This window comes from Camellia sinensis, chromosome 12 (assembly GCF_055761805.1).
Source record: "Camellia sinensis isolate YWXY chromosome 12, ASM5576180v1, whole genome shotgun sequence".
NCBI classification, from domain to species: Eukaryota; Viridiplantae; Streptophyta; class Magnoliopsida; order Ericales; family Theaceae; genus Camellia; species Camellia sinensis.
Genome location: NC_138972.1, coordinates 101,794,593 through 101,821,356, shown reverse-complemented (window position 1 = coordinate 101,821,356; position 26,764 = coordinate 101,794,593). Strand labels below are relative to the sequence as shown.

Here is a 26,764-nt window from a genome sequence, read left to right as displayed (position 1 = left end):
TTCTAAATATGATTTGAGAGTAGAAGTTTTATTTTGAGTTTGTGAGTTTTGAAATTATGATTTGAGTGTGGAAAATTTGTTTGTTGAAAGAGTTTTGAATTGAGTAGGAAATTTTTGATGTAACATATGATATTTGATACAAAAACTTACAACTCATAACTAAACATACAACTCAAAATTCTATTAAAGCACATAATTTTTTTTAAAAAATTTGGAAAATATTTTTTTTGAATATATAAAAATTAACATATATCAATTGCAAAAAAAAAAAAAAAAAAATTGCACTGTTCCGATCAACTGATCGGACGACCGGTTAGTCCAAATTTTTCCGCTTTCGACCGCGTTTTCAAAAGTGAGTGTGGAATTATGATTTGAAACACCTAAACAAATATCATATGCAAAATAAGTTCTGAAACTTCCAAAGCTATACCAAACAGAGCCAAAGTGTTTTCTATTGAAGGGTGTTTTATATGAGTTTTCTTAGTGTATAGAAGGTGATCCATTGATCAACGAACTATAGATTGTTAAACATCAAGGATTGTTCTTATTATTTTATTCACATAGAGAGAAGCATTCTTCGGTAGATTCTGGAGAGCTTGGGTCTGATGCTTCGGTAGATTCGAGAGTGGCTCATCGTCGTGGATTCGACGTCAGCGTTGTGGATTCAACGTTGAACAAAATAATTCTGAGATGGAGACGGTGGTGAAAGAGACACATTGGGATCGATTCAATTCAATGTGGATTCGCTAAGTAATTGAGGGTACACTTGTATAATTCGTTTTTGTCTTTTTAGTCGATTGTTTTGTGACTTTGGCCCATAATTTTTTTTTATCACAATTGGAGGCGCTCCAACTGTGATTTTTTCATGTTAAATCATTGTGTCGATTTGTCTTTAATTGTTTAATTGGGATTGTTATTTATTATTTAGAATTAATACATAATCACAAATAAATATATAGGGAGTTTTTAGATTTTTCAACAAAACAATGTATTATTAATTTAAACCGATCATAGCCATTATTTTAGTAAAAGTCACTATGTTTCTAGGAAAATAGCTAAAAACTATTGAAAACAAACAATTCAATGATTTTGTAGCTTCGACAAGAACACATGAAAACAAAAGATTTCCTTTTCCTTGGTTGAAAGGCATGCTCATGGAAACATTTATGATAATGAATTATGGAAGAGATGTCTTTGTTTCCCAACTTCAATCAAACAAATCAGAATGGAAATTAATGTCTATCCAACCCATTAAATTCTTTTCATGAAAATAACAAAGAATAATTGTCAATGGAAGGGATATTAAAGAAAGAGTAATGTTAGAGATCCCAAATATTCTACCAAAAGTTTTACCAAATGTCTCACATGGGTGTGGGACCCACACCCATGTGAGATATTTGATAAAATTTTTGGTAGAATTTTTGGGGCCTATAGCATTTTTGTTAAAGAAATGTCTATCATTTCATCTCTCTCTCCCAACATCTAATTATCAAGGGAGAGGTCCGATCGTCTGTCCCCTTTTTCCTGTAGTAAGGAGATACATTCTCCAATGCCAAAATATAATTTAAAGGATAAATTACACTAATCTTTTATAAAGTTTCAAAAAAAACACATAATCTCATAATTTTAGCGTTATTCCTTTTAATAAGACTAAAAAATTAAGATTAATATAAATAATGTAAAGACATAAAGATAAATAAGAAAAAAATATGGCAGTATCATTTTTTTTCCCATCCATATTACTATTAAATTATTGATGAAAAAATGGTTAAATGCTCTGTGAAATAAAACCTTAAATGAATCTAATATAATTATACCAAAACTATAAGATTTGATGTATTTTCTCCAAATTTCAAAGAATGTCAATGTGATTTATCCATATTTAAAAGTAGTTTTAAAAAATGTTATCTTTTAAATTATTAACTTAAAATATTTTTAACTACACACTAGTACTTGTGCTATGTATAAAAAAAAAATTACATTTTAACTAGAATTGAACTGTGGACAAAAATCATTTTTCATGTACTCTAACTTTACAATAAAATTCTAATTAAGTTTGGTACATGCAAATGATTCCAATGGTTTTTGGGTCTCCATACAGGGATAAGCTTCCTTTCATATCTCATCTTTCTATATTTTTCTATACTTTTTTTTTATGGATTTTAATTCAGACTGATGATTTAAATCGTCTATCTTGTAAGCCTTTAAGGTCATCTATGTAAAAATTAATTTGATCGGACAACTATAAACATAAGAATAAATTATATTTTATTTTATAGAAGATATGGTTTAAATTTAATTATATTTACCATTTATTTTATAAAATAAAATGTGATTTATTTTTGTATTTACAATTTTGTGATAAAATTAATTTTTCACGTGGATGACTTTTATTGCAAACTTTACGAGATAAATCGTTCAAATCATCGATGCGGATTCGCATTAACAAAAAAAAAAAATTGAAGAAGAAGAAAGTATGGAGAGATATATAGATGAGGTATATCCCCTGTAACTGTATAAAGGGGATGTAATGTTTTCCAACCTCTGTTTGCTTTAGAGCTTGTTCCCAAAACAAATAATGCTTTGGGGGTGTCAATGATGCCCTTTCCTTATTTAGATCACATAATTTTGTTCTCTACAAAACCCAATTCTTCTACTTTAGGACTCTCTCTCTCTCTCTCCTTTCTCTCTCCAACAAATGTTTGGTTGTCAGTGGAATGATGGTCTTTTCCTTAATTACAAACAGAAAATTTGCTTCATTACCAATTCAGTACAAGAAGACTAGTCATATATATCAAAATTTTATCTTTAGAAAAGTTAAAGATAAATAAAAAAATTTCATCATATATACAAACACATATAATATGATATATAAATTATATATATACATAAAAAAATTTCAAATACTATAGAAATAATATCTAATAGGATAAATAATTTTTTTTGCTAGAAAATAAAAAAAAATCCTTGAGAGCACTAATTGGTGCTATCATTAATGATGTGACAGTGGGTCTCACCCACTGTGTGTGTTGTGTCTTGGTTTTTTTTTTTTCTTTTTCACCTCATTAGTGGTGGGGTTAGTGATAACAAATTAGTAGTCTATAGCATTACTGAAAATAAAAAGAGAATATGAGATAGTAGAAGAATGTGATATATCTTTTATAGTAAGAGACTATTTTATTTATAAAATAAAATATATATTTAAAAAATGTTAATAATTAATAGAATTTTTACAGAAATAGAAGGATTATAACCCTTCATAGTCTTATCTTAATTTCATCCTTGCAAACATGTACTCTCTCTCTCTATCTCTCTAAAGCTTGTAAGTAATGAGAGGTCCCCAGTCCCCGCAGGTGAAATTTGAAAGGGCAAAAAAGGAACAATCTGGGGAGTAGAAGAGAAGCTGTCAAAGTGTATGTTTTGATGAAAGAGAAGACTCAGAGTCAGAAAGAAAAAAAAAGGGCATGCATGGGGATAAAAAAAAATTAATTCAGTGGGGACATACGTCACCATTCTTTCTGTATCCATGCAACTCTCTCTCTCTCTCTCTCACCATTTCATTTTCTCACTACTTGTTAGGTTTTTCTAATTGCTTACAGCTCAAAATGCTCTTTGGATTTGGAGGTGTAATTACAATATTTTACTCAAAATGCTCATTGGATTTGGAGGTGTATTTACAATTTTTTACTTGTAAATGGTATTGATTCTCCATCCTTAGATTAATATTCTTTCTCAACTAGAGGTGAAAATTGTATAATGTTATTGTGTTCGTGTCATATAATCTTATATTATGCATAATGTTATCATGTTGTATTATAATTTGATTCTTGTTAGAAAATACACTGCTGAAAATTCAGGTTTTAGGGGCGTTTTAAAAACGCCGCAATAGGTCTTAAAAACGCCGTTAAATCTTTTTGTGACGTTTTACATTAAACGCCGAAGATGCGGCCGTCGCTATAACTCTGTGACGCTTTAGAAACGTCGCTATATGACAATAGGCGGCGTTTTTAAAAACGCCGTTAAAAATTCTACTAACGGTAACATGACGTCAGCATGTTATTTAGCGACGTTTTTAAAACGCCGTTGTATCTCTAATGCTATTTAACGACGCTTTTAAAAACGCCGTGATAGCCCTTTTTTTTTCTATTTTAATTGTGTTAATTTTAGGTTATTGAACCAAAAAAAAAAAAACCTATAATAAAACTGAAAAATAACACTAATATGAAATAATAACTCTCATTCACATAGTAAAATCTTATCAAATGATAGTCCATAGTCATTGTGTAAAAAAAAAAAAAAAACATTCACACAAATCATTTGAATTACATTAAGGAGTCACCGAAATTAGATGCCCCTCCAAAAAGAACACAGGGATCTATATATATACACAAATTGAAACATTGGTTTGATAGATTACTAAGATTAACAAAATGAATGAGAAAGTCAATTATCAGAACACAAATTGAAACATTGGTTTCATGCAGACTTAATACCTATGAAATACAAGCAAAAAACACAATTAAACACCTGTTTTAACAAGATTTTAACTTCCAAAAAGTAAATTTTATTTCTTCTCTGCCACACACCTGCAGAGGGGTTTTGGGTAAGGAAGAAAGAGAAGAGAAGAGAAGAGAAGAAAAGAAAAGGACATTAGAATAATTACCTAGATAGATAGAATACAGACACTAGAATAAAAAATTACAACATTGCGGGCCATACTTTACTAACTCAGTGGGAGTCTTTCACAATCCTTTCAAATGTGATCTGCAAAACCCAGTTAAATCCAATCCTCTGTCAAAGCATGAAACCTGTAAAAAAATTCATCGGTAAAAAATAAGCCCTCGGTCCATAAGAAGCAGGGATACCTGATCCTGCAAAACTTGTAATACCCGTAAGATCGTAAGATCATAACTTGTTAACGTAAAAAGAGGAAGTTGACAGAAGACAAAACCCGTTACGAAACCACATGAAAAATTGCATGTTAACTAGCCTGGAATGTGCTGTGGTCAGAGAGTGCCTGACTGCAAACAAATACCAACACATGCAATAAAAGCAAAAAATAGGAATGCATCTAAATACCAAACCCATGTAATTAATGATTTTACAGAGCATCACTTGTAGTAAGACATTTAGAAACCCATGTAACTTAAAGAATGTATAGTATCAAAGTAGAACTTCTTCAAGTTATTTGTCCTACAATTCTAATCTATCCAATTTGGACAGGGGAAACCAAAAGGAAAGCCAGGAAACAAGAATTTTCAATCGGTGGATAACATAATAGGTTTTACAAGTCAAGCAGATTCCGTTTCAAAATATATGAACTAGACCCATTTCTCTCTCACACACACCCAACCTTTAACTACTACACACAAGTCAGGAATTGACCATTCCTTGACGGAGACCAGAAAACCATTGTAAATATGTTTGGTGACTTACAACTATACAGGACTGCTGCTTCAACTCCCTTACTGTTATTAAAACAAGACATAAAATAGTAGAAGCTCACCGCTACTTATAAGTTCAAAGGGACAACACAGAAATGATACTATGTGGAATGAAAACAGTATCACAATCAATACAAAAACATCAAAAGATTACACCTCATACCACATTTCAATCATTCACAAAAATCTCCATCAGAAATAAGAATATAAGGAAATAGCATGAAATTAAAATGAAACTCAGGAATTTTAAAGGAAACTCTTCAGAAAGATTTGAGACATTTCTAAGATACAACATGAAGAAAATTCTCAGAAACTCTTGAAAAATTTATTGTTAACTCACCAGAAACTCGTGAAAAATTCTTATTTCCAATCATAATATATAATTGTTTTAATAATTTTCTACAAATCTAAGATTCAAACACGGCCCCAAAAGGATATTTTAACAAATTGAAACAGAATAGACAGACAGCTTACTTACAAAATAATTAACAGATATAAAACAGCCAGTAAGTGTTTATTGGAAATGGGAGGGGGGAGGACTCTTTTAAAACAAAGAAATTTGAAAAGTTGATGACCAGCAGTGATGATGAGAAACATTGGAAAAAGTAAGAGATCAGATGAATGTGAAAGGGAAACGATCTAGGAGGTTTTATATCACCATGCATGCAAGGCACACAAATCAAGCACATCAAAAGCAATTATGAAACCAATAAAAAAAGGTGGGGAAAAATTATCCAATCATAGAACAGTGAACCTGCACATCACCTGCACAGTGGAAAATGGTGTAAGCTACTTTGTTGGATGTGTGGGTCTTTTTTTAAATGGAACTTTTTATTGAAAGAGCAACCCAAAACATCAAAATTTTAAGAAAACAAGAATACATACCAGAAAATATTAGTTGGATCAATATCCATATCCTCGCCGCTGCTGGTTTCCATAGTACTGATCTTCATTGCTTTCGTTGTTATTGTTGGAACCATAAGTATTATCCTTATTAGCTTTTTCTGACTGTTTCTTTTCCCTGTTCCACTGCCCGATTTTGGCATGTCTCTCCTCACTTCCTTCTCTTACTGGACTCCGGTTCCTTCTTCCCCCCGGGCTCCTGCTTCGTCCTCTTCTGTGGCCAGGGCTTGTAGTCCTGTTCCTCTTGCTACGACTCTCATGGTAGTAATCCTCGTCATCATACCTTCTACTGTGCCCACAACCTCCATGAGGGCGCTCATCATAGCTGCGATGCCTATAAGGACTTCAACTTCTGCTCCGACTGCGGCTATGCCTTGAGCGATACCTCCCAAACAATTGGCGTCTCAACTCTCTATCTTTCATAACAGTAAGATGAATCGTTTTAGAAACAAAATCAGGCTCTGCTCAACTGTAATAACTTGCAAAATATAGATGAGACAAAAACAAACACATCAAGGATGCTTACCTGCCAATCCTTTTCAGATGCATGAAGTTGCAATACCCACCACGATTGCAGGCATTCTCTTCATACTGCCAATCCTTATTGGATTTTAAGCAGCATAAGGGGTGGGCTCTTCTTCTTCTACAGCAGAATCTTTATCATAATAATAATAAGGTGTGTGGAAAACAACCACCAGAGAGAGAGAAAGAAACACTTCATAATGAGTTATCATCAAGAGAAAGAAACAATACCAAGGTCAACATGTTTAAAAGGGCTCCCACTTGCAAAAACTATATGTTCTCTAGCATGCTTGAAAACATCAACAGCAGTGCATTCAGCTGCACCAAAGTATATGCAAATACTATGTTCAATAGAGAAATTGGGAGCTCTATAAGTAAAATATGGTTAATTTAGAGGTCTTGTAAAGACAAACCATTCAATGTTGGATTTGACATAGCAAAAATGGCAGGTTTAGTAGAATCCAACTCTCGCATGGCCTTGAGCACCTGATTTACATGCAAGCAATATAAGTAAGGAATATGAAAATGTAAGAAGACACACATCTAACGAGCTCAAAAATTGACTCTCAAGTATCCATTACACAGAGAAAAGGGGACAACACTCACCTTTATTGTGCTTAGTTAGGGTCTTACAGTTAAACAAAAATACACAGCCAAAGTTGAGTATAAGAGGATGAGGAAATTAAGCATGTGAGGGTTAGTAGGAAAGGGCATAATGGCCATGGATTTGACTGAGGTTATTGCTCTTCAGAAATCTTTCTAGAAAAGGATTCATTAAGTCAAACTAACAAGTAAAATTGGTGCATTGTTGTGTTGAGCTAAGTGGAGTGAACTATGATAGTGATGATAACAAATGACATTTAGTTATCTTGATGAGGTATGCTTTTATATCCTAATAATAAATAGATGAATCGGAGTATGTAGTAGAAGTTGGGTAAGTAAAATGATAACTTTGATAGGATAAACAAAAACCATCTCTAAAAGTATTGCCAACATTTAGCAAGTGAGAACAAAAAGTCGCATAGCAAAATGTATTCCAAAAATACAAAAATCATTGCTCTGTGGAACATAATATCACAGAAAGCCAAGACTCATATCTCCAACTATATAGTTGAGGCCTAGTTTAAATTTCAAATTTCAAATTTTGTAACTTCTTCAGTTTTTTTTCCCCACATATATTTTTTATTTTCATATCACCCATCAGGTGTGCACACATTCTAGTACACACACACACACACACACACACATATATATATATATATGTATAGAGCTCAATATAGTGGATTAACCACAAGTATTCTGTACAAGATTGAACTTAAAGTCGAATCATATAAGTGAAATCAATTCGGAGGTTGAAGAAGAAGAGAACGAAGTGGGACAATGTTACCTAGGGCAAAGATGAGTGGTTGGAGGAGGAGCAATTGACAAGCGAAGAAGAAATAGAGTCCAAAGCTGCAGCTCAGCTCCAGGTTAGCTCAACTCAGCTCATGGGTGTTCATAATGTACCAATCACAAGTTGCATAAAATTGTCAAAGCTATTCAACAACACAAAAGAGAGAAGAAAAAGGGTCAGCTCAGCTCATCAGGATAAGTGGACCACCTCAGAAGGATATTATTACTATATTGAAGTCTGATACACAAGAAAATAATTAAAATGGTCAAAGTATCCAAAGGTGATGAAATTTAATAACAACATAAAAAATAAAATAAAAAATCAACAACCAAATCAACATTGTACCCATGTTGAGCAGATTGTTAGAGATGGCTGGTGTTTTTTAGCAGAAATTATATTGAAATCACAAGGGAAGAAATTACAGGGAAGTCAGACACAACCGAAAGTACAATAGGCATCCATGAAGTAACTAGTTAGTCTCTATCAATTCATCCTAATCGAGTTCACTAATTCTACACAGCAGACAAACTCAAAACAGAGAAGAGAAATCTAAAAAGAACACACGGATCTATTATATATATACAAATTGAAACATTGGTTTGATAGATTACAAAGATTAACAAACAAAATGAATGAGAAAGTCAATTATCAGAACACAAATTGAAACATTGATTTAATGCAGACTTAATACCTGTAAAATACAAGCAAAAAACACAATTAAACACTTGTTTTAACAAGATTTTAGCTTGAGAGAGAGAGAGAGAGAGAGAGAGAGAGAGAGAGAGATCAATACATCGCAGTGAAGCTTCGAAATCGAGAGAGAGAAATTCAAAATCGAAATTGCTCTGAGATGAATCTCAAAATCGAAATCACTCTGAGACCGATCTGAGAAATCAAGCACAGCCTCTCCTGAGATCACTTCCTCTGCGATCGAAACCAACCCCTCTTCTCTCTTTGCAATCTCCCAGAGCTTCAGATCGATATCGCAGAGTACAAAGGATGAATCGAGAGAGAGAGAGCAAGACAGCGGAGCTTCAGAGCTTCAAATCGAATCGCTCTGATGTGAGCTTCAAATCGAAATTCTGGTTTCCAACCAAGTCAAATTTTGAATCTGTATGAATCTCAAAGAAAATGGCTCTGAATCGAAATTGTTGTCAAGGGTTTAGAAGCAATTGGGGGTGAGCAAGAGAGAGGCGTGGGGATTGTGAAGGCGTGAGATTCAAAATAAGGGTTTCCAAAGCTTTAACAAGTATTCTCACATTCAAAATAGCGCGTGAGGGCCAACGTATTTGGAGGCGTTTTCGATTTCAAAACGGTGTCGTTTTATTAACGAAATATGCGACGTTTTTATAAAACGTCGTTAAATATTTATAAAAGTGGCGTTTAAAAAAACGCCGTTAAAAAAACGCCGTCTAAACCTATTTTTCCTGTAGTGATAACTAAGCTTAACTTACTAACTTCATGTAAATTTCATACTGTATCAACATGTAGTGTCGAAAATTCTAGTCACAGTCTCAATACCTTCTTAGTCATATCATCATATCTCGAAATTCTTGTGTTATAAGATCTTATGATTACAAGTATATTGAGACAAAATGACAAATATATATATATATATATATATATATATTTGAAAATACAAACAATTTTTTTTTTTGTATATTTTCTTACAAACTAAGGTAGTATGGATTAACGAAACATCTGTACTTGAAATAGATTACTTATTGAAATTAAATGATAGAAATAATTAAACCGTCTCATCATATAAAATTAAGCTTATGAAAAAAATTATTTGTATAATATTGCTCATAAATATTTTTATTTTTTATCGATAAAAATTAATAGTTAATTATTAGATTAGTACTTTTGATGCGAGAGTTGAAATTCATACCTATATACCTCATAAAAAAATATTGTCTTGAGTGAAACCCAAAACCTCCCTTTAAGAGAAACTTGATGGTTAAAGAATTAGCCAACGAAGCTAAAACCACTGGGTTGCTCATAAAACATCTGCGCAATAAGACTTTAACCGACCAGCTGGGCTTAATTACTGGGCCTAACTTTTTTCATCTATCGTACAATCAAAATACAATCAGTATTCATGACCAAATAAGTCTGGTCAATAGGTCCAATTCATAAATTTTTTTAACAATTTTTTTTAATTAGTAAATATTAGTCTTATATGATAGACTTAAATATCTATATTTTTTAATGTATCAATAAATTAAAAAATGCTTATTTTGCCCCCAATATTTTTTAGAAATATTGATAGAACAAAAATGAAACTGACTATTGTTTTTTTTTTTTAGAACAAGACTTATAAGTAAATAAATTTAATCAATATGATTGGCTGGCAAGTCCTCTAGTTTAATTTCATACCTAATAGTTGTTAAAGCATCCATATACCAAATAAAAAGGTGAGACCAATTTATGCTGTGTTTGGTTAGGGGATTTGGAAAGGAAAAGGGAAAAGGTGTGTGAAACTAAATAAAATGTAAGTATATTTTATTCATATTTTAGCTATCTTTTCTATTTTTCTTTTTAAATCTCTTCTCAAATCCCCCAACTAAACACAGCATTAGTGAGATAATCTTACGTTTTTGGGCTGATACCCATGTGATTCGGTGGCATTCAGTTGGACTAATTTGGGCTGGACCCTCATGGGCATGACTCGATAAAGAACTAGGCCCAATTTAGAAAAAAAGAAAAAAACTATAAAGATTTCTGGAAAGTCGCTAAAGGTTGACCATCCAATCAGAATGTTTCCATAACCCCAAAAAATCAGAATGTTCAAAATTTTAAAGCAACCACTTTTGAATCTAAGCTATGTCCATTAAAAATCAAATTTAAAATTCAACGAATTTGACTGAAAAGGTAGACCATTCAAGTCCTAGAATTGTGGGAAAATTATTACATGAAATAATGCGCGATGCTCCATGAGTAACGCATTTCTGTAAGCGGAATGATTCATCTTTATAACATTATTTTTTATATTTCATTTTACGGGTTTTACTTCAGACCCATAAGCATCAGTCAAATCGTTCAACACGTAAATTTTATAATAAATATCACTTGTGTAAAAAATGAATTTGAATATCAACATATAAATGAACAACTTATACTTTATTTTATAAAATACACCGTTTAAGCTTAAACTTCTAATTGCCATCTATTTTTTTTTTAAAAAAAAAATGTAATTTGTTCATGTGACTAATGTCCAATGAAACTGATTTTTTGCATAACACATCTTTTTTACCAGGCATACGAGATAAAACATTTAGATCGTAGGCCAGAAATGAGAACCATTAAATAGACGGTGATGCTACATACATCAATTAATATACACACTAGTATACCAACTAGTGTTATGCTATTATTACTGACCCCATCTATTATACAAATTACAAATGTCCAAAACATCTAAAATTATGTCACATCATCTGTTAGTATACTAATTAGTACATTAATTAGTACATATAGTATTATTCTTAAATAGACTATAAAATATAGTGGTATAGAGGGGATTATTCGGCTATTTAACATATCCGCCAGAGAGTATTGTCCCTTAGTACTCTCAACACATCTGCAGAGAATCCTACCGAATCTATGTCAAGGCCGAAGATAACGCTCTCCACATGCTTTTGGGTGTTAAGAAATATATTTAACCTTAACAAGAGATTATGGAGATTCAAACCATAAGCTATCCTCGCTTCATTATGGTGAAATATGTTTTGGGGATTTTATGCAATTTGATATAAGTTATACCATAGAATTAAATGAAGAAAAGATTAAATATTTATTGTTCTTTAACTAAAGTTCAAGCGGTGATCTATGGTCAATTTTTCATTCACTTATTAATAATTTTAAATAAATTAATGTTCGATATTCATCTACGCAAAGAGGTGAACGTGTTGCAATGTAGCGCCAGACCCTCTGTGATTTTGATTTAAAGTTAACCAAAAATCATTTTGTGAAAATTATTCTTTTAACAATTCGAATAAAAATATTTATTTTTAACCTTTGAATAAATATGAACAGAATCTGGAAAGGCCAAATTTATGCCCTGGTAGGTGAACTCATTTGATGAAATTTTAAGCAGGGTGCTAATAATTGATATATCAATTAATGTTGTAATATATATTATGATATTAACATTTTAAAATTAAGAACCCCGCCTATTATATAAACTATAAAGACGTAAAATTTCTAAAATTATATCATATTATCTGTTAGTACATTAATTAATATACCAATTAATATGTATAACTTTATTCAATTTGAAGTGAATAAACCTACTATATTTGACCCATTTTGTCATTTATGCCTAGTTGGGTCAATTCATTTGATGGTATTTTGATTGAATGACCCACTATCTACCATGCGAATAACATTGTAGTGATTAAATTTTATATTACAATTTGATTTTCATAATATTATTAAATTGTTAACTTGATGTGATTTTGGATATATGAGAAAGAAAATAAAAGAAATAATTTATTAAGTGAGAAAGAAAATAAGAGAAAAAATTAGACTGTGTTTGGAAAAGTTTTGGAAACATAATTCCACCGGTTAGTTTGAATGTTGTGTTTGGTTAGTGATTTCAAAAATTGATTTCACACTCACTTTTGAAAATATATTTACCTGGTCATCCTCTTGGATGTCCCCCTGGACGTCCGGCCTGTTGACTAGAACATTTTTTTTTTTTGCACTTGTTATTTTTATATTTTAAATAAAAAATATTTTTGAATTTTTTTAAAATTTTTTTTATAAGTTTTGAATAGAATTTTGAATTGTATATTTGGTTATGAGTTGTAAGTTTTTTAATCAAATATCATATGTCACATCAAAAATTTCAAATTCAATTCAAAACTCTTTTCAAAACTCATAACTAAACGAATTTTTTATACTCAAATCGTAATTCCAAAACTCATAAATTCAAAATATAACTCTATTCTCAAATCATAACTCTAAAACTCTACCAAACACTACCTTACTATTTTTCTCCCTCTTGTTTGGTTAAATTGGAGAGAAGAAAAGAAAAAATAGTAATTTCTCTTCAATCTTGATTGCATAGATTGTATACAATAAAAGAAAAAAATTTACAAATTATATTACCAAATAATCTTTTATGCTTTTATTTTTTTAGTACTTGGATGGACAATTTTGGTATTATATAAAATTAGTAGTGAGATAGTCATTTCTTTTCTCTCTAAATCTTTCTAATTTTGGAGATATTCAAAAAGTAAGCTAGAAGACAAATCTAAGTTTCTCTTCTCTTTAATAATCTAAACAAATAACTAAGATAAAAATAAAAATAAAAATTGATTTTCATTTTATTTTTTCTCCAAATCATTCAATCCAAACAAGCTTACAAGGAAAAAAAAAAAAAAAAAAATAGTTCAATATAGTCTTTAATCTATAAGAGTACCTTTAGAAATTATGGTGGACAAAATTTGAATGTTGACTTTGACTCGAATTAGTACGATTGATCGAATAGTAGTGTCCTTTGATGTCAAACTATACAAACATGGTCTAATAGTTCCTTTCGAATGAGACATATGAAAAAAGAACTCAACTAAAATTCATTTGGTTGTATTTTTGTTTATGCTTTTATTTTTTGAAAAAAAAATATATATAGAAAACTTATTTGGTATAGTAATATTTTGACAACTGATGAGTAAATTTTTTGAAAAAATCTTAGGTCTGTTTTTAGTTGTGTTTCCGCTTTCTATTTTTATTTTTTGGAAGACACAAAAAATTTGTTTGGTGAATTATTTTTTAAATTATCTTTGGAAAAAATTTCAGAAAACAATCTACCTTTCTAAAAAGCATAAAAAAAATAAAATAAATAAATATAAAAAAAAAAGAAGTTGTGATGAAGGGGGAGATACTATATACTTTTTTAATTTACTAGATTAAGATGTATATTGATATCTAATTAATAGTTCAAAACTTTAGAAGAAAATAAAAATAATAAAAATTGTGTTAGATTTAGTTATTTTTCTTACAAAATATTTTTTTCACAACAATTGTATCCGAAATTATCTTCAATTAATTATGTACCAAAACTAACTCTAACTTTTTTAATGTACTTCTTAGACCATTTCTAATTCCATCCCTACTAACAAATCGCTTTGGTATGAACATCTGTCAAACAAATCTCTTTTCGCTCTCACTCACGTACTCGTAAGCTTTATATTAATAGTTTCAATTGCACGCGTATACCTCAAGACAAATATCGACTCTCTCTCTTCAATCTCACTCACTTATTCATAAGTTTTTTATTAATAATTTCAATTGCACGCGTATATCTCAAGACAAATCCAATATGGTAACAAATCCATTAGTTAATGAATAAGGAATTTTGTCATCTCATCCTTTTTAACCACTTTGTCCTTTTATTTTCCTGTCATATTGTGATTAAGCAATATTTATAATTTTTTTCCCCTTAATCAATACCCATTCATGGAATGGTTGAGATTTTGTTTTATTTTTTTTTCCAAAGATGCCAAGTCATTCTAATAAATGGCAAAGAACATATTCTTGCAACATGCTATAATTTGCAATTTTTTTGTGATGTGGACCCTTGAATCTGAGGTGGCTAATGATGTGGACCCTTGAATTTGCACTTCAAGAATTTGTTTTATACTTATCACGACTACCACATTATTTCAATTTTAATCGGTAACAAAAGTATAACCTGATATCTTATTTTATTGAGACCTCTCTTTAAAAAGATTGAAATATGATATTTTAAATTATTTTTTTTTATTTGATCAATCATAATAGTCTAAATAATAATAATGTGTGGTGTAATAGATATTGGCTGATATTGCGAGATTTGGTGAGAAAAAAAAAATAGAGAGAATGGAACATTGAAGTGAGAAATAGTAAGAGAGAAAGAGAAATGGTGATAAACACAAATCTCTCAAAACTAAGTGTTTATTTCTTTTCTAGAAGCTGTGAAATCACAATATAATTTTTTTTCTTAGAAAAGAAATTAGAGTATGTGATGTCTCAGTGCTGCCACTGTCCATGTAAAGATGGAGTCAATTCACAAAAAGACACATGACAATTGAGATTAAAACCTACTCTCATAAAATAATTTAGGCCTGCAATAGAGTGAGAAAGAAAATTAATTATAGAGATTCTTGTTGAGATGTCAAACACTAGACTTTTTAGCTTAAACCCACTTTTCAGTTTTAGCCTTCAAATTTAATAATTGTACCATAAAGTAGTCAGCTAATATAATAAAGAGACACCATATGATAGATGGAACAACCAAAATGAGCCAAATGGGTTACCCTTCTGCTTATGGAAAGGGGAATGAAGCCAAGCAGTTGAAAGTTAAAAAATAAAATAAAACAAAACAAAACAAAACAAAAAACAAAAAAAAGAAGAATTTAAATGAAACTGTGCTACATTCACAGAATTGTTAAAGGATCACATATTCACTTTACACATGGTACATAAGAGATCTCTTTTATGTGATTTTTTTTTTTTTTTACTGTGAAAAGATTTTTCACAATTAGATTTTCACTTATAGAGAGAATGAGTGTTAATGATGTTAATAAATCAATTAGGCATGTCAACGTTTTTGCTTACAATGTTTAATTTATATTTATAAAAATAAATAAATAAAAACTCGTTTTGAATTTAATTTAATTTTTTAAAATTATAAATAATTTACAAAATTTACTAACATTTTGTAACTAAAAAATAAAAAATAAATAAATAAAAACAGCTTCACATGTTTACAATTTTTTTTTTATTATATATTTATTCTTTTTCCCACCCCTCTAGCTACCCACGCTCATCGCCATCGACCACCATCACTGATAATTCCCACCACTCATGACCATTCACCGGTGACATCCTCTGACAATCATCTTCAGCCATCGACTGCCAACAACCACATCACATTAGCGACAACTATCTTCAATCATCACTTCTTGTTATAAAATCACCTTTGACCACCATTTCTGATCACATACTCAGCAAACACCACCACCTTTAGCTGCCGAATACCATCTCCAACCACCATGTTTTATCGTTGACTACCACCTCTTGCTACAAAACCACCTTCTATCACCACTTACGACGGCCGATTATCAACTTCAACTATCATCTCTGACCATCAACAACCACCTTCATCCACCACTTTCTGCTATCCACCACCTCTCTCACTTCTTTTCAAAACATTTGTGTTAAATATGTTTTTTATTTTTTATTTTTACTAAAAATAAATATAAACATGCTTAAAATTTCATAAACAAAAAATTATAAATTATAAATATTACCCAACACTACCTTAAAGTTTGTTCAGTTTGTTAGTGATCTGACTAAGGAAAAAATCAAGGGTTAGTATTAGCACAACAAGACTTCTCCCTCTATTTCTATACTTATTAATATTCAGATAATAAATACAAAAAAAAAAAAAAAAAAAAACATACAACCTGATTTAATTTAATATGCATCTGGGAACATTGGCTTCGTTCATCGTAAAGCGAAATCATCGGCTTCCAAGTCTTCCCATTGTATTATTATAGTAATATAAGCCGACACAACCAAACAGAGCATAACAGTAAACACGAATATGAACATAAACACGAAGGACTGTATCATATTTTTCATCCCCATGTAGGAAGCTTCCCACATATTTATTAGGACAAATTATGACTATAGTTCTTATATTTTGGTTCTTATATTATTTTAATTTTTGTAATTTTAATTGGCTTAATTTTGACAATAAATTTATAATTTTGTTTCAATTTGATCCAATTGATTACAATTCTAAACATTTTTTTTATGAGAAATATACACATAAATGTCATTTTCCATATTTTAAGACAAATTATAAATTTACCAAACTCAGTAAGTCGACTTCAATCAATTTAATGATAATTTTTCTTAAAATATACTAATAATATTATTAATTAGAGCAAATTAGCGCATAATCTAAAATTAAAAGTCAATAAATAATATATAGAGACCACGGATGTAATTTGCTCTATTATTTAGCAATATTTGCGACCCGAATAGAGTATATTATTCATGACTCATCATGTGCCACTGTTTTCATAACAATAAACTGAGGAAGGAAAATGTTATAAATCCCAAATGATTTATTAAATTTTTTATCAAACCTTTTATATGGGTATGAGACTCACACAAACGCACATGTACGTGAATCTTACATCCATATAAAAAGTTTGATAAAAAATTTGATGAATTATTTAGAATTTCTAACATAATCCTTTAGAGCATCTCCAACCGTTCACTTCTTTTTTCACCAAATCTGAGTGAAAAATAGATTATTTTCTCAATTTGATACTTCTTCTTCCAACGGTGAGCATCAAAGCAGAATTGAGGGAAATGGTCGACTGGTTAGTCAACCAGCTGGTTGACCGACAAGGGCAAATTTTTTTTTTTATACCTACTTGAACTTTTTTTGACCGGTTTGAACCTACCTATTTGAAAGGGAACCAGTTGACCCGGTTGACCGGTTGGTCTCCTCCAACGGTCACGCACAGTAATTTGGTGAAACCTGTATTCTGTTCTCAATTTGATGATTTTTTTGTTCAATTCTCATTTTGATACAAAATTTGGTGAAACAGTTGGAGCTTCAAAAAGTGCATTTTTCACCAAATTTCAAATTTGATGGCAAGTTTGCTGAACCGTTAGAGATGGTCTTAAGGAATGCGAAAGCCCTAGAAAGAATGCATTGTGGCATGTGGTTGCACCTATTGTAAGCCACTCTAGTAGGTTGTAGGGTTCCCCATGGAGGTTTTGTTGGGTATACCTCCTTATCAGAGTGTGAGACCCAATTGATTTTGAAAAAAGAGTTTAATTTGGTTTAGTATTAATTATAATATATTTTTATATATTATATTTAATTTGTGGAGACCCAATCCAATTTGGAAACAACTAAGGTTTGATAAAAAAAAACCCTAGATTCACAATATTTTTGGTTGGTTTTGTTTTTGCTCATCCCCGTGTGTGAAGAAAAAAACGGCAGTAGCAGTTTGGTGCCTATTAATCAACTTGGTGTTGTTTTGGTATTCTTGATTTGACTTGATCAATCAAGAATTAGTGCTTTGATTTGTGAAGCAGTTTGGTTCAATTTTCTGTTCTGATTTGGTTTGTTATTTTGGGTCTTCTACAACTCTGGTTCTGAAGATTTTGGTTCATCTATTTAGTGAGGTCTTTCCTCGTGTTTATTTGTGATTATTTGGAATTCACCTAAGGGTGGTTTTGTGAGACCATTAGTGTCTCGTTTGTAATCGTTTGGAAACTTAGTTGGTTGATAGTGGAATCGGATTTCGATCCCGTGGACGTACCTCACATTGAGGGAACCATGTAAAAATTCTTGTGTTGCCTTTGATTTAATTTTTCCGCATTAGTTTTTATTCCTATTGATTGATTTACTTGTGGGGAATCACATATTTTCCCTAACAACTGGTATCAGAGCTTACGGTTTATTTGGGTTTATTTATTTGTGTAAATCAATAGAGGAGAATGTGGGCCGTATGTCTAGCTTCAATGGAAGCAATTGGGCAACTTGAAAAACTAAAATAGAGGACCTATTATTTTGTACAGATTTGTATGGACCTATTGAGGGTGATAGTAACAAATCAAAAGATGGTTCTTTTTCAAAGAAAGACATTGAGTGTTATTATTGCCATGAGAAAGGGCACATGAAGCGAGAATGCTGAAAGCTCAAGAACAAAGAGAAAAGGCGTGACAAAAGTGTGGATAAGAAGCAAGAAGACACAACAGCAGTTGCGACCGATGATCTCATGGTCGTTTGTGAAATGATTGTATCAATTTTGTGGGCCAAGAGAGCAATTGGGTGATTGATTCCGGTGCTTTTTTCATGTGACTTCTCGAGTTGATTTCTTCACTACATACACCAAAGGAGATTATGGTTCTGTTCGAATGGGTAATGAAGGTTTGTCCATGATTATTGGCATGGGTGATATTTGCTTGGAAACAAATTTGGGCTGCAAGTTGTTACTTAAAGATGTGAGGCATGTTCTCGACATTCGCCTCAATTTGATCTCTACTGGGAAGCTAGATGATGAAGGCTTCAACAACAAATTTGGTGATGGAATATGGAAGCTCACAAAGGGTTCTTTGGTGGTGGCTAAGTACAAGAAGACTCATACACTTTATTCAATGCAAGAAAAAATTTGTAAAGGTGTTGTCAATGCACTTGAAGATGATACTTCTACCGAATTGTGTAACAAGCGGCTTGGCCACATGAGTGAAAAAGGGCTGCAAGTATTGTTCAAGAAAGAGCTTCTACCCGGTTTGAAAGGTATACATCTCAAAACTTGTGTTCATTGTTTGGCGGGTAAACAACATAGAGTTTCTTTTCATAAAAATGTTGCTTCTAGAAAAGAAAATGTCTTGAAGTTGATTCATTCGGATGTTTGTGGTCCTTTAAAAGTTAGAACACATGGTGGTGCAATTTATTTTGTTACTTTCATTAATGATTATTCAAGGAAAGTTTGGGCTTTTCTACTAAAAACTAAAGACCAAGTTCTAAAAGTATTTAAGCTTTTTCAGGCCATGGTTGAAAGAGAAACAGGGCAGAAATTGAAGTGCATCCGATCAGACAATGGTGGTGAATACATTAGGCCGTTTGATGAGTATTGTCGCAGCCAAGGTATTTGACATCAAAAGACAGTTAAGAAGACTCCTTAACAAAATGGAGTTGCCGAGAGGATGAACCGCACCATTGTGGAAAGAACAAGGTGTTTGCTTTCACATGCTAAATTGCCAAGATCCTTTTGGGGTGAGGCATTGAAGACAACGGTTGACGTGATCAATTTGTCTCCTTCCTATCCATTGAATGGTGATGTTCCAGAAAGAGTTTGGAACGGCAAGGATGTGTCTTATGAGCACTTGAAAGTGTTTGGTTGCCGAGCTTTTGTTCACATTCCAAAAGATGAAAGGTCCAAGCTTGATAGTAAGTCAAGACAATGTATTTTTCTTGGCTATGGGCGTGATGAATTTGGGTATAGATTGTGGGATCCGGTCGACAAGAAAGTCATTCGAAGCCGTGATGTTGTGTTTCTTGAAGACCAAACAATTGAAGACTTTGGCAAAGGTGATCAACCGAAGCCAAAAATTAGTGATCTCATTGACATGGACCCATCTCCTTCATCTTCAGTTGATGATGAAAATGTGGGAGATATGCAACCACCTATTGAAGATGTAGAGGATGATGCTAATCCTAATGAAGTTGAGCCAGAAATTAAGAAAGAGCATCCAACTCAAGAACCGCCACCACAACTTGAGTTGAGGAAATCTACAAGGGACCGACAACCTTCAAGGAAGTATCCTCCCAATGAATTTGTGTTGATTTCCGATCAAGGGGAGCTTGAGAGCTACCAAGAAGCAATTGAGCATGCAAAGAAATGTGACTGGAAAAAGGCCATGAACGAAGAGATGAATTCCTTACTTGAAAACCAGACTTATGATTTAGTGAAGTTGCCTAAGGGGAGGAAAATTCTGAAAAATAAGTGGGTTTTCAAATTGAAGAATGATGGCAAGAATTTGAGGTACAAGGCACATCTTGTTGTGAAAGGCTTTAGGCAAAAGAAAGATATTGACTTTGACGAGATTTTCTCACCGGTTGTAAAGATGTCTTCTATTCGAGTTGTACTTGGCATGGCTGCAAGTATGAACCTTGAAGTTGAGCAACTTGATGTAAAGACCGCATTTCTTCATGGTGACCTTGAAGAAGAAATTTACATGGAGCAACCGGAAGGTTTTGGAGAGAAAGGGAAAGAGAAATTTGTTTGCAAATTGAAGAAAAGTTCGTATGGTCTCAAGCAAGCCCCGTGGCAATGGTACAAAAAATTTGACTCTTTCATGATGAATAATGGTTTTTCCAAAACCACTTTGGACCATTGTGTGTTTGTGAAAAATTTTCCGAATGGTAAATTTATTATTCTTTTGCTTTATGTTGATGACATGTTAATTGTGGGTCAAGATTCTACCATGATTAACAAGTTGAAATTGGAGTTGAGCAAGTCTTTTGCTATGAAAGATTTGGGACCGGCAAAGTAAATTCTTGGTATGAAAATTGTTCGTGATCGCAAAGAGTGACTGATTTGGTTGTCTCAAGAAAGTTACATTGAGAAAGTTCTTAAGAGATTCAACATGAATAAAGCAAAGCCAGTTGGTTGTCCACTTGCGGGGCACTTCAAGCTTAGTTCGAATCAATGTCCTACAAGTGAGAAAGACAAGGAAGAGATGCTGAAAGTTCCTTATGCTTCAGCAGTTGGTTCTTTGATGTACGCCATGGTTTGTACAAGGCCGGATATTGCTCACGCCGTTGGTGTGGTGAGTCGTTTTCTCTCTAATCCGGGTAAAGAACATTGGGCAGCGATAAAATAGATTCTAAGGTATTTTCGAGGGACTTTGAAGGTGTCTTTGTGTTTTGGGGATGGTAAGCTGATGCTTGATGGGTTCACGGATTCTGGCATGGTTAGTGATATTGATTCTAGGAAATCTACTTCGGGGTATTTGATGACATTTGCAGGGGGAGCTGTGGCATGGCAATATAAATTATAAAAATGTGTTGCTCTCTCAACTACCGAAACTGAATTTATTGCCATTATAGAAGCTTGCAAAGAAGAGTTATGGTTGAAGAAATTTTTGCAAGAATTGGGTTTTAAACAAGAAAAGTATGTGCTTTATTGTGATAGTCAAAATGCTATTCATTTGAGTAAAAATTTTACTTTTCATTCGAGATCGAAACACATTGATGTGAGATACCATTGGATTCGTGATGTGTTAGATTCGAAACTGTTACAACTCGAAAAGGTTCACACGGATGATAATATTTCGGATATGTTGACTAAGACTTTGTCGAGGGACAAACATTTGTAGTGTCGAACTTTGGCGGGTATGGTTGATATCTCCACCTAAGTCGGTAGAGGGAGAATTGTTGGGTATACCTCCTTATTGGAGTGTGGGACCTAATTGATTTTGGAAAAAGAGTTTAATTTGGTTTAGTATTAATTATAATATATTTTTATATATTATATTTAATTTGTGGAGACCCAATCCAATTTGGAAACAACTAAGGTTTGATAAAAAAAACCCTAGATTCACAATATTTTTGGTTGGTTTTGTTTTTGCTCATCCCCGTGTGTGAAGAAAAAAACGGCAGTAGCAGTTTGGTGCCCATTAATCAACTTGGTGTTGTTTTCGTATTCTTGATATGACTTGATCAATCAAGAATTTGTGCTTTGATTTGTGAAGCGGTTTGGTTCAATTTTCAGTTCTGATTTGGTTTGTTATTTTGGGTCTTCTACAACTCTGGTTCTTAAGATTTTGGTTCATCTATTTGGTGAGGTCTTTCCTCGTGTTTATTTGTGATTATTTGGAATTCACCTAAGGGTGGTTTTGTGAGACCATTAGTGTCTCGTTTGTAATTGTTTGGAAACTTATTCGGTTGATAATGGAATCGGATTTCGATCCCATGGGCGTACCTCACATTGAGGGAACCACGTAAAAATTCTTGTGTTGCTTTTGATTTAATTTTTCCGCATTAGTTTTTATTCCCAATGATTGATTTACTTGTGGGGAATCACATATTTTTCCTAACAAGTTTGGGGTCATGGACAAGTTTAACTTTAGTTATTATGGGGTGAAAGAAGAATTAAAAATTTAGTTTGGGGTCTCTACAGTTTAAAAATTTTAGAAAGAAAATATTGAACTATGAAATTTTTAGAATCAAATCAAAACCAAACAACAAGCAATGGTTTAGTTTCGGTTCAGTTCCACAATTTAGGTTAAAAAATTCATCACTATATCTAGACTATCTACTCATATAAGTATTCCAAACGGATTTTTATTGATAAGTCCAATTTAGAAGTGTTTTAACCCAAGAAGTCCATGAAAGAATTTTTTAACCCATTTAGTCACATGTATGTATAGTTTTATTCCATAAAGTCCATTTTCTTGATTTACACTGTTTTCTTGGACACTTATGCCCTTATATTTAATTTTGATACCCTTATAAATATTTTTTCAACGATTAGCAATTTAATGATGTGAACATTCATATTTTAAAATTCACATTTGCAGGAATGTAAATTGGCCCGTGGGTGGCCCGAAAACCGCCCGCGAGCCAGGGCGGGCCCGGCCCATTGACAATGTGAATATTCACATTGACATGTTAAAATTCACATTAATAGGAGTGTAAAATTGGCCCCCGTCCCGTGGCGGCGCGAAACCCGCCCGCGGCCCATGGGCAGCCCGGGGCGGGTCCGGTCCGGCCCGTTGACAATGTGAATATTCACATTAACATGCTAACATTCACATTGATAAGAATATAAAATTGGGCAGCAGCCCATGGACGGCTAAAAGCCCGCCTGCAGCCCGGAGCGGGCCCGGCCCGGCCCGTTGACAATGTGAATATTCACATTGACATGTTAACATTCACATTGATAGGAGTGTAAAATTAGCCCGCACCTCGTAGCTGCCCGAAACCCGCCCACGGCCCGTCAACGCGCCCGGCCCGGCCTGTTAACAATGTGAATGTTCACATTGACATGTTAACATTCACATTGATAAGAGTATAAAACTAAACAGCAGCCCAGGGCGGGCCCGACTCGGCCCGGCCCAGCCCGTTGATTCACATTAATAGGAGTGTAAAATTGGCCCCCATCCCGTGGCGGCACAAAACCCGCCCGCGGTCCATGGGCGGCCCGGGACGGGCCGGGTCTGGCCCGTTGACAATGTGAATATTCACATTGACATGTTAACATTCACATTGATAAAAGTACAAAATTGGCCCGCGGCCCATGGACGGCCAAAAGCCTGCCCGCTGCCCGGGGCGGGCCCGGCCCAGCCTGTTGACAATGTGAATATTCACATTGACATGTTAACATTCACATTGATAAGAGTGTAAAATTGGCCCGCAGCCCGTAGGCGGCCCGAAGCCCGAGGCGGGCTTGGCCCGACCTGTAACAATGTGAATATTCACATTGACATGTTAACATGTATTTTGATAGGAGTGTACAATTAGCCCGCGCCCTGTGGCTGCCCGAAACCCGTCCACGGCCCGTGGGCAGTCCGGGGTAGGCCCGGCCTGGCCTGTTGACAATGTGAATATTCACATTGACATATTAACATTCACATTGATAAGAGTGTACAATTGGCCCGTGACCCGTGGGCTGCCCAAAGCCCGACCTCGGGCCAGGGCGGGCCCGGCCCGTTGGCAATATGAATATGCACATTGACATGTTAACATTCACATTGATAGGAGTGTAAAATTGGCCTGCAGCTCGTGGGTGGGCTGAAACCCCGATCGCAGCCCGAGGCGGGCTTGGCCCGACCCGTGACAATGTGAATATTGACATTGACATGTTAACATTAACATTGATAGGAGTGTAAAACTTGTCCGCTGCCCGAAGCTCGCCCGCAGCCCGGGGTAGGCCTAGACCCAAACCCGGGCCACCCCGGGCCGCCCATGGGACGCGAGTTAATTTTACACTCTTATCAATATGAATGTTAACATATCAATGTCAATATTCACATTGTCAACAGGCCGGGCCGGGCTCGCCTCGAGCCACCTACGGGCCGTGGGCGTGTTTCGGGCAGCCACGGGGCACGGGCTAATGTTACACTCTTATCAATGTGAATGTTAACATATCAATGTGAATATTCACGTTGTCAACAGGCCGGGCCCGCGTTGGCCCGGCGCCGGGCTTCGGGCTGCCCACGGGTCACAGGCTAATTTTACACTCTTATCAATGTTAATGTTAATATGTCAATGTGAATATTCACATTGCCAACAAGCCGGGCCGAGCCCACCCTGGGCAGCGGGCGGGCTTCGGGCCGACCACGGGCCAATTTTACACTCCTATCAATGTGAATGTTAATATGTCAATGTGAATATTCACATTGTCAACGGGCCGGACCGGGCTCGCCCCGGGCCGCCCATGGGACGCGAGTCAATTTTACACTCTTATCAATGTGAATATTAATATGTCAATGTGAATATTCACATTGTCAACAGGCCGGGTCGGGCCCGCTCTAGGCCGCCCACGGGCCGTGGGCTAGTTTCGGGGCAGCCACGGGGCGCGGGCTAATTTTATACTCTTATCAATGTGAATGTTAACATGTCAATGTGAATATTTGCATTATCAACAGGTCGGGCCGGGCCCGCCCAGGGCAGCCCACGAGCCGCAGGCGGGTTTCGGGCCGGCCACAGGCCGCGGGCTAATTTTACACTCCTATCAATGTGAATGTTAACATGTCAATGTAAATATTCATATTGTCAACGGGCCGGACCGGGCCCGCCCCGACCCTGGCCCGAGCTCGGGCTTCGGGCTGCCCACAGGTCATGGGCCAATTTTACACTCTTGTCAATGTTAATGTTAATGTTAATATGTCAATGTGAATATTCATATTGTGAACGGGCCGGCCCCGGGCGACGGGTTGGTTTCAGGCCGCCCACGGGCCGCAGGCCAATTTTACTCTCCTATCAATGTGAATGTTAGCTTGTCAATATGAATATTCATATTATCAACGGGCCGAGTTGGGCCTATTTTTTTGGCTTGTGGGCCGGCCCGGCCCGACTCGAATTTTTCCGGGCACCCACGAGGATCGACATGAGTCGGGCCCCTACACATTAACAATATAAACATTTATATTGACGGTATGAACATTCACATTAAGGGTATTTTGGTAATTATGTCACCCATAGGACTTATTGAAACATAAGAAAATAATGTGAACTAAATGGAATATAAGTAGATGAAAAAGGTATTTTGGTCTTCTTATCTCAAATTGGACCTAATGGAATAGTCAAAAAGAATATGGGTTGGATGGAATAAAGTTCTTAGAAAATGGATTTATCAAAAAAACTCCCTATTCCAAAACTTTCATAAATATTTTTAAAATTTTTAGAATATTCTCCAAACTAATTTTTATAAAATTTGTAAAGAGAAAAAAAAAATCTTCATATTATATAATAATTTCTATAAAAATGAAATTTTCAATAATATAGGAAGTGTAAAAATTATATAAATAATGAAAAAAAAAAAAACTATACACGGATATTTTTTGTACTACAGAAAGAAAAATATTTTTTGTACTACAATGAATGAAAGTGTAATTAACATCAAAACGAGATTGAGATTCAAAAAAATCAACGGGAAAAATAATAGGTACTCCTAAAACACTTATACTAATTTAAAAATTTTTGAACAACAAAAGAGAACCCTATACTAATTAAAATTAATGAACACATGGAATGGTTAGGTTCAATTTTTTCAATTCTTTTGAGCTTTAATATGTGAACCGAATCATAATCAACAGTTTTTTTAAATTTTTTTGATGCAAAACCAAACAGTTCCCTCAAAAAACTAAGCCAAATAATACGATTTGAACCAATTTTTTTAACACCCATAGTAAGTTTTAAAACTTTGCTTGAATATTTAACAATCTTTAAAATGTGTTCAAATTTAAAATA

General features: G+C 33.9%; 1 protein-coding gene and 2 long non-coding RNA genes across 3 annotated transcripts in view; all 3 read right to left on the bottom strand.

Annotated features, from left to right (window-relative positions):
* Positions 1 to 26,764, bottom strand: part of LOC145804687 (rhomboid-like protein 15) — a 140,035-nt gene that overhangs the window by 50,207 nt on the left and 63,064 nt on the right. The gene's annotated exons all lie outside the window — the stretch shown is intronic.
* Positions 4,240 to 6,943, bottom strand: LOC114302637 (uncharacterized). Its single transcript, XR_014345856.1, has 4 exons — positions 6,874 to 6,943; positions 6,330 to 6,759; positions 4,720 to 4,808; positions 4,240 to 4,586 (listed from the first exon to the last, which is right to left on the bottom strand). It is a non-coding gene; the product is annotated as an uncharacterized LOC114302637 (long non-coding RNA).
* LOC145804232 (uncharacterized) lies at positions 7,081 to 8,691 on the bottom strand. The gene is made up of 3 exons (XR_014345855.1): positions 8,257 to 8,691; positions 7,283 to 7,355; positions 7,081 to 7,187 (listed from the first exon to the last, which is right to left on the bottom strand). It is a non-coding gene; the product is annotated as an uncharacterized LOC145804232 (long non-coding RNA).